A 6,862-nucleotide genomic window follows, 5' to 3' on the forward strand; every position below is an offset into this window, starting at 1 on the left:
CGCAGCCGTTTTTGTGTCGATCTTCATGCAACTCGACGACACACTGAAAAAAGTTGTGTAAGTGAATACGTCCCTAGTTCTCCTCATGTCCTCATCAAGTAGTTTTTCCTTCCAGACTAAACCAAACTCAAGACATGTATGAAATTCCAAAAAATAAATAAATAAATAAATAAATTCAGGAGATAAATAAATAAATAAAAAAAATAAAAATGAGCATAACATGAAGAGCCTTCATAGCTGATAATACAAATTGAGAAAGTTTCGTCCATTTAAGGTTCCTTAAAAATTCATTTAGACCTCTGGTAAAAAATTATCTTCAAAAATTAGGGGTCGTCCACTTGAGTAGTCCATGGGCCAGGTTCACGAAGAGGTCGATGATTTAGGTCCAGAGAGGTGCTGGGGGTCCATCATTAGTGTTCAGGGCGGAAAAACGTAATGAGCATGCGTGAACTTTTTTGCCCAGATACCCTAGCCTGGTTTGAAAGAATTGCGGGATTTCAAATATATTTTTTGCGTAATAATAACACGTTTCCACTCATAACCTGGAAAGAAGAGGCAATTTGCCTTCAAAAGTTGCAAGCTGTAGTTATAACTTTCTCATTGCTTAATTTTCTCGAAGAATACCTCATAGTAATTCAAAGTGGACAGACTGCAAATTATAGTAGTTGCTAAAAAATATATACCTAGCTACGTGTCGCAACTTTTCATCAGTAGGATGCCTAAAATGCTTGCAATTCCACAATTGGTTTCGGCTCCATTAAATCCTATACCAATTGCAGAACATTTTAGGAGGAGCCACCCATCATGTGAGTCACGGACAACACATGTAAGTGAGGAAAATAACGCAAAGTAAAATTAAGACGTTAATTAAGGAACTAAATGTACACGTCAATTAAATAAATATATGGCTGTTACCTCATAAGTTGAGATTATATGAAGTACCTAAAAGAATTTTCTATGCTCTCACAAAGTGTCTACGTGCTTCGCTCTAGACACAAAAACAGATTAAGATATAGACAAGTCTAAGAAAAGGCACAGAAAATTACCTACCCTGTGGAGGTGGTTGAATTGTTGACGCTGGATAAGCTGTGGAAACTGCTGTTGGTATCACTGTGGCTTCTGATGACGATGCATCTGTTAATATGAGAATACTGACAATAAGATTGTTTCCAGTTGTTTGAGTATTATATTTCTTATTTCCTCATTGTTTTTCCCTCGCCCAGTTTGTAAGTGACTTGGTCAGAATTGCTATCGGTAAACTGGTTGTTGGTTAAAATAAATAAATAAACAAAAAAGAATCAGATGGTAGGAAGCGATTATGGTCAGCAAGTATGAGGTGTCTTGTTGGCTGAATGTTGATAAAATATTTTCTATTTCTTTGCGACTTTAATTTATAGACCAAGACGAAGTCAAGGTGAAAAGAAAAAGTAAGAGAAGAAAAGAAAACAAGGCCAACTATCTCCAGCCGCCATCTTGACCTCATGCATTGTAAATAGAGGATTTACTATATATGGCCCAAATGATGGGAACCTGTGTTTTTGGGACCGACGCTTGAAATACCAAGGGGCAGTTTCTTTCTCGCTCGGGTGGTCCATCAGAACACAGTATTTGCTTCATCTTGTCCGCTCTCGAATTTAGCCGTATAATAAGGTATAATAATCAAAACATTACTTCTCTAAACCGGTATCAGTGTATTCAATTTTCTCTACTGATGAGCTAATCCTAACCTAAGGAAAATACCTACCCGCCGATTGAGTAGCTGATGAAGATACTGTTGATGCATCTAGAGCCTTTGATACTGATGAAACTGTTGGTGGGTATTCTGAAACTGCTAACGGATTAATTTGCTGTTTGAAATTTAGTCAGTTCATACACTAGATTAGCCATTAGCTGTTTATCCCTAGTCAAACCCACGGGAGCTTTTGAGGATTTTTAGTTACCTTTAAATTTCTTTAAGTTGTTTAGGGCAAATTCAGCATTTTGTTGCGCATTAGCTCTTCAGGTCTTGAAACATTATATAACATAGTTTTTGGTCCTTTAAGAGCGTAAATTTGGGGTTTAGGTGTACTCCACTTTGTCCAATCAGAAGAAAGAAATTTTCATCGACACATTTAGTAATAATGTATCTCATTATTTAGTATCAAACGATCGCGGATCTTCAACAAGAAACAAAAAGGTCACAAAGGTCATCCAGTCCGTTAAAGTAGTTTCTGTTTATAGTGAAAATGTCTCTAATGAAGAAGTAGACAGTGACTTCCGTTGCTTTTAAAAAGTGCTTTTACAGGAAAAATCTTCCGATCAAATTTAAAAGGAGTGGCACATTTTACAATGATTAGGTCTATGATTAAAAACTATAGAAACAATAGGCAGACTTTTAATCCACAAACTGACAAAATTAAGAATTAAAAAAAAAGGAGGGGAGGGGGGAACCTTAGAGAAAAATATGACGCAAAATAAGTCTCTAATAAAATTCATATAAGTATAACTGACCCACCTCCACATCCTGTGTCAAGGATGCATTTATTTATTTCTGCGAGGACAAATTAAGAGAAAAAAATGCAAAAACTGATATAAAGCTTTAACAATTAAAACCGGTTTGAATAAGATCGGTTGTTCTAAAGCCCAAACGGTAGCATTTAAATATGTAAGTAGGCAGGCGTATGCAATAAATTTAAATGCCATTCATTTTCGGGTGCGTTCCCAGATGGCTTCAAGAATTTGAAGTCAAAAAGTTGCAAAAAAGGGATCCGCAGAGCATACTGGCCCACCAGCTGACAGTTGTCACGTCATTTTAGGGTGGAATTCAGGAAGGCACCTGCACCCTATGCCAAAAGTGCGAAAACCAAGAAAACAATGGAAGACAGAGCTTTCCAGGTAGCTGCTCCTTTCCTATGGAAAAAGCTGCCAAGGTCCGCGCGCGAAGCAACGAACTTAGAATCTTTTAAGACTTTAATTAAGACATTTTTATTTAAGGAATCATTTCGGTTATCTTAGTATATCTTTATCTATATATATTTGTAACTATCTTTCACTCATTCAAATGTAAATATTTTTAAGATTTTGATAGAAAGATTTGTAAAATTTAGTTATTAATTATTATTGTGATGCGCTTTTGAATATTTTATAGAAAAGGCGCAATACAAATAATAATAATAATAACAATAATAATAATAATAATAATAATAATAATAATAACAATTCAGTCAGTATTGGACCACCTTAAAAACCCTACCTATACGCTGGGGCCATATAATAATTCGCATAAAGCGATTAGTCCAAAATAACTACTCTAAAACCTGGCACATTGACCACTTTAAGTAAAGAGACCGAACCAGCCCGGATTGTGAGTCAAACAATGTGCTAACACAAGCTACTGACATACAAAACAACAAAGTCAACCTGATGAGTCATACCTTCGTCGCAGTTTTCTCCTTTAAAACCATCACGGCAAACACATTGGTAGCGTTTAGCTGTGAAGCCCACCTGACAGATGAAGTTCTCTCCAGGGCATGGGTTACGGTGACAAATGTTCTGTTGGAAAGAAATTTATTTTATCAGATCCTCCATATAAAATTATTAATTAGTTATTAAATAGTGATTAGTTCCCAGAGAATTTGCAAATGGCCCTCGTTTAGCGTTTAAAAGCTCTCTTTCCCATCAATTATTGTTTTAATCAAGAGAGAATGAGCTAAGCTTAGATCATTCTCTCTTGTTTTAATAGATTACGTCTAATTAAGTGAAATTGTTGCTAACCAAAAATGCTTTTCTTCCATGGATTACCACCAGTCTTAGTTGTATCCAGAATAATTTAAGCGAATTCCCGTTTCGCGAATAACATTTAAGACTGACAAGCATAATTGATAATCAGCAAAAATATCTGATACCTCAGCTGAATAGTGAATGTGGCCTGGCCTTTCCTCCAAGCCAGTTTGTGATGGATTTTCATCTGTTAAATCATTCAGCTCACAGATGCGCGGTCCTTGGTCGTCAGCAGGACCCACATTGATAGACACACAGTTGGGCTCCAAGAAACACTTCACACGGCAGCTCCCCTCATTTGGCACTTTTTCCGTCCTTATCACGTGACCCGGAAGTATTTTGTCCTCTACTGGCTCCTTGAATATTAAAACGCGATTGTATTCTCTCGCAATAACTGGAAACAAAAATGGGTAGAATTGGGCAGAGGTTTTATCATGAAATATCTATCCGCTGATCTTTCAAAGATGATTTCTTTAGTGCAACAATTTTACTTATAACGTTACAAACGACATATCAATCGGCTCTCAATTATGCGATGTGTAGTTTAACTGGCTATTCTAATTTCAACACAGCAAAGTCATCTCTATGCAAATACGAAATTCCCTTTGTCATTATACTTTGTTCTTTAGTGAGTTACCGTAAAATTCCGAAAATAAGCCCAGGGGCTTATATTTTTCAAAGGCCCTTTTTGAGGGGCCTATTTTTGGAGGGGCTTATGTATGGAGGGAAATTTGCGCCTCAAAATCGATTGGGCTAGCTTGTAATCGAGGACAAATTCCAAGTACAAGCTCCCCAGGGGGGCTTATATTTGGAGGGGCTTATAGATGGAGGGGCTTATTTTCGGAATTTTACGGTATTTTTTTGCGGGTGATACTATTGCTTGAAGCAGCATGTGTCCGTACTGATAGATATTGTTTGCCTTTGCAGAAGTTGCATTGTTTCTCGCCTCCATCTTGTCGGAATTGTAAATTTGAACTTTTTGTCTGCTTTCAGTGTACTTTAGAATTCTCAAACCTGCGGTCGGCAAACAGAAAAGGCTATACAGCGACTGACCCTACATTGAGCGGACACCCTTTCTTGAAGGGAGTGTAGATGAAATGGACAGTTTTAATTAGTTTCCATTTCATTGAAAACACTCTCTATTCTTAGTAAAATTAGGAAGTTGAGGATGGGCTACCGTTTTTGGAGGGGCGTAAGGGGAGTGGAGAGGGGTACGAATACCGCAAAACCGCACAGAAATACGTATAAACACGGCAAAAAATAACATAAGAAAACCGCAAACCGCATTGAAATTACCCGAAAATTCCTAAATACCGCAAACCGCTGGGTTTTGTAAAACCGCAATTTCGCAACTTAAATTTCCGCAAAACCGCATCACCGCAAACCCTTACGCTTCCTCCAAAATGCTTGTTCTCCTAATGGGATTTCACTTCAACTATACTTAAATGGAATTCGCGCGTTAATCCTTGTTTTGCGCAGATAAAGTTCCAAGAAGAGAATTATGTAGGTTTGATCATCTTTCACTTTCAGCTGTAAGATGACAAAACGGTAGCCCTTTACAAAAGAATAGTCATGTATATTAGCCCTCCAGGTTATCTCACGTTCATAATTTCCACCAATGATTCCTATTTCGCTATCTTAGCTTTTGCTTGAAATTTCCAACACACGCTTATACAAAAAACACTGTTTCCGCCTATTTAGCCAAAAATTATTTATTCCTGTCTCAACCAACCTTAACTTTTTACAAATGAAGCACTAAACATGTCACATACCTGCAACATACCAAAACGTACCAATTCCAAATGTAAGCATCTCGATAAAAATTACTGTCCTCGTTGCAAAGGCCATTATAATTCTCTTTTTAACTTGAAGTTGTTTAAGGTGTATCAAACATGTTGTTATCGTCCACTAAAGAAAAGGTTGATTTAAATTATTCAGTAAGCTACATAAATTCCAGTTTCTGTCTAATAAATTAATCATAAGAAGTTATAATAACTACGACATTGGTCCTCTACATTTATACCAAAATTCGAGGGAAATTAACGAATGGTCATCAAATGATTTCATAATTTAGAGGTTGCACATGCGTCAGTTTCGTGCGTTCTCAGATTTAGATTTATTATATGTTATTTTCCCCTGTGAGCAGAGGTTTCTCTCTTGCATGGTTTTAGCGTTTACGAAGTCCTTCGCGTTGCTTATCCGTCGCGTAGTTGGTTTGTTTACTCCCCGTTAATTACGCGATCGACAGACAAGCCACACGAATGATTACGTATACGCTAAAAGCCAAGCAAGAGAGAAACCTCTACTCGTAGGGTAATTTTATTTCGACACTTGTTAAACAATTCCTTCAAGCACTCAAGGAGTCGATTAAAGAAATTAATACCAACCTTTTCTTCATGTTCTTCTATAAACTACAATGACTTCAGTTTATATTGCTTATAATTAAAATGAATTACATTATTTATACTACTACATGAGAAATTTCTGCAATTTGATTGGCTTAGAGCAGTGGTATTTCAACTTAATTTGAAATACCTACATGTGAAAATTACAAACCCTTTGCGGGTAGCACTATAAACAAATAATAGTGCGTAAACGCCACTCGTGATATTTCAAAATTGTCTCAAATTTCACTTGCCTAAAGGCTCGTGAGATTACGCAGTATAACAATTTCGAAATATCACTCGGAGTATTTATGCAAAATATCACTACAAATCATGCTATTACCTATACATATCACTCATTTATTACAACACATTCTTCCCAAAAAAGTCGAGCCTGTAAACTTTATTTTTGCGCAATATTCCAGTTCTTCTTTTTTTCTGTAATATTTAGTATAACGTGACGTAGTACTCTTTCGTTCATGACAAATTGACATCATTAATCATTAACCTTTCGGGGGAGTGGCTTCCAACAAGCAAGAATGAATGGCCCGAACTTGGCTCAAAAGAAACAGTTTCTTTGCGGAATGGGGGAGGGAGGCAGTCCATTAAAAAAAAGGATTACGTATACAATGACGGCATCAGCTCTTCTTTACTTGAAATATTTATAAAAATGTTGTTAATCAACAGTCTTGTGTCATATTGTTCAATTTTGATGCTCT

The 6,862-nt window shown here is 36.6% G+C and overlaps 1 long non-coding RNA gene across 1 annotated transcript in view; it reads right to left on the bottom strand.

Moving 5' to 3' along the window:
* The window catches only part of LOC140935143 (uncharacterized), a 104,332-nt gene extending 100,368 nt beyond the window's left edge, over positions 1 to 3,964 (bottom strand). The window contains exons 1-5 of the long non-coding RNA XR_012165170.1: positions 3,885 to 3,964; positions 3,414 to 3,531; positions 2,495 to 2,530; positions 1,745 to 1,828; positions 1,051 to 1,134 (exon numbers count right to left, since the gene is read on the bottom strand). This is a non-coding gene — a long non-coding RNA (uncharacterized lncRNA). The remainder of the gene's footprint in view (positions 1 to 1,050; positions 1,135 to 1,744; positions 1,829 to 2,494; positions 2,531 to 3,413; positions 3,532 to 3,884) is intronic.
* Positions 3,965 to 6,862: the final 2,898 nt, after the last annotated feature.

This window comes from Porites lutea, chromosome 1 (genome assembly GCF_958299795.1).
Source record: "Porites lutea chromosome 1, jaPorLute2.1, whole genome shotgun sequence".
Taxonomy (NCBI): domain Eukaryota; kingdom Metazoa; phylum Cnidaria; class Anthozoa; order Scleractinia; family Poritidae; genus Porites; species Porites lutea.